The sequence below is a fragment of the Bombina bombina genome, chromosome 2, assembly GCF_027579735.1.
Source record: "Bombina bombina isolate aBomBom1 chromosome 2, aBomBom1.pri, whole genome shotgun sequence".
Taxonomy (NCBI): Eukaryota; Metazoa; Chordata; class Amphibia; order Anura; family Bombinatoridae; genus Bombina; species Bombina bombina.
In genome coordinates, this window is record NC_069500.1 from 1,389,374,070 (window position 1) to 1,389,376,279 (window position 2,210).

A 2,210-nucleotide genomic window follows, 5' to 3' on the forward strand; every position below is an offset into this window, starting at 1 on the left:
CTTTGTGTACCTTTAAATTAACATTCAAAACATTACATTCTCATAATCCACAAATGCAAGATAACAAGACAATGCAATGGCACATAGTCTGAACTTCAAGTGAGTATTAGATTTTTTTATATAACTATTTTCGAAGTTATTTATATTTCTACTACCCTTGTACCATGAGATAGCAATCAGCCAATCACAAATGCATATACGTATAGTCTATGAATTCTTGAACATGCTCAGTAGCATATGTTGACTCCAAATTTTTCAATATGAACGATTGTGCACATTTTTTTAAATTGAAGTAAATTTGAAAGTTGTTTAAAATTACATGATGTATCGGAATCATAAAAATTTAATTTAACCTGAGTGTACCTTTAAATATATTTTATGAATAGAGAGAAAAATAACGGTGGAAAAGCTACAGCAAAATCAATTTGGAGAGCAAAAGAGTGAAGAAACAGACATCGAAATTGAGGTGAGAAACAGAGATCAAAATAGCCTGGATAAAAAAATAGCAAAAGATTGTTGTGAAAGAAATATCAAATTTTAGGTATATAGACAGCAAAAGATGTGGAGAGAGATCACAAGAGAGGTTTTGAGAAATCAAATTTTAGGTTTTAGAGAGAAATTAAAAGATATTTGATAGACAAATAGAGTACAAGATAATGTTGCAAATTGTTGCAAAATATAATCTTTACAGAGAGTCTAGAAAGAGGGAGCAAAATAGATGGTAGAAAGAGTGAGCAAAATATCGGTATAGAGAAAGTTAAAGAATTGTATATTGTTAGAAAGAGAGGGGGAGAGAAAGAGAAAAAAAGATGCTCAGAGATATAGTAAAACAGATGTGGTAGAGACATATATTAAAATATATTGTAGGAATATATATAAAAATAGAGTTGAGAAAGAGAGCAAAAGAGATTTGAGAAAGAGAGATCAAATCATTTTTTAAAGAGAGATACAAAAATAGTTGAGAAACATAGATCAAAATATAGTGTTTAAAAATAGAGCAAAAATGAGTGTAGAAACTGAGAGAAAAGTATAGGGATAGAGACAGCAAAAGAGGTGTAGAGAGATCAAAATAGAGTTGTAGACAGATCAAAAGAGATGGGCATAGAGAGCAAAAGAGTTGAATAGAGATAAAAAGAGAGGGGTAGATAGATATCAAAATAGATGTTTGAGAGCCATTTTAAAATATAAACTGTTAATAACATTTATAAACATTATTAACTCTATTAAATATATCTATTTAGAAAATTTGTAATATATCTTGTTTTTTTTCTATATATTTTAATTTTTTTTAAATGTTTTTTTCTTTTTTTTAACAATTTGTATTTAATATACTAATAATGTTAATTTTTAATTGATTATAAATATATATATATATTTTTTTTAGTAAGATTTTCAATAAAAAATGGCATCAACCTATGGAAACTTTACTGGAAGAACTCTTCTAGAACTGAGTCAACAAGAGGTGCAAGACATGGTAATTTGTTTTTTATAAAATATAAAATTTATATACATTGTTCTCTTATATATTTATATATATATATATTTATATATTTGTGTATATATATATATATATATATATTTTTTTTTTTTTTTTTTTTTTTTTTTTTAATTTAAAATTCTTTAATATTTTTTAATATATTTCAGATGCAAAATCTAATTAGTGAATGTAACGCCGAGATACAACAAATAGATGTTTCCCAAAGTCATCAATAAGATCCTAGAAGACCTGTTGAAGAATTAGAAAGGGACTCAACTGCTGAAGATTCATAAAGTCAAAATTTTTCAATAGATGATAATTCTATTCATCTTGAAAATTTAGAATGGTGTCTTTGTGGGAATTGCCAACTTATGCCTTCCATAATTGAAAGTATTTGTTGTAGGGAAAAGGAAGAGATTCTTTATCACATACTTGATGGTAAATCATGTATTTGCGAGGCGCAAAACCACATACAGGAAATTGATCAGGGTTTCCTAAACCGTGTAGCACAAATAATTGGAAGTCTCAGACCAATGCGTACTCAATCAAGAGAAGTAATTACGCAAAGGTATTTTTTTTTATTATATTGTTAATTATATATACATTTTTTTGCGAAGTAAACATTATTAAAGTCATGGATTACACTATTTAAACAATGAATCTTCAAACACCAGTATATCATATTTTCAAACATGAGTAATGACAATTAATATTTATTTAAATTAAAAAATTC

The 2,210-nt window shown here is 26.5% G+C and overlaps 1 long non-coding RNA gene across 1 annotated transcript; it reads left to right on the plus strand.

Moving 5' to 3' along the window:
* The first annotated feature begins 383 nt into the window (after positions 1 to 383).
* On the plus strand, positions 384 to 1,749 carry LOC128648317 (uncharacterized). Its single transcript, XR_008400573.1, has 3 exons — positions 384 to 466; positions 1,385 to 1,474; positions 1,645 to 1,749. It is a non-coding gene; the product is annotated as an uncharacterized LOC128648317 (long non-coding RNA).
* Positions 1,750 to 2,210: the final 461 nt, after the last annotated feature.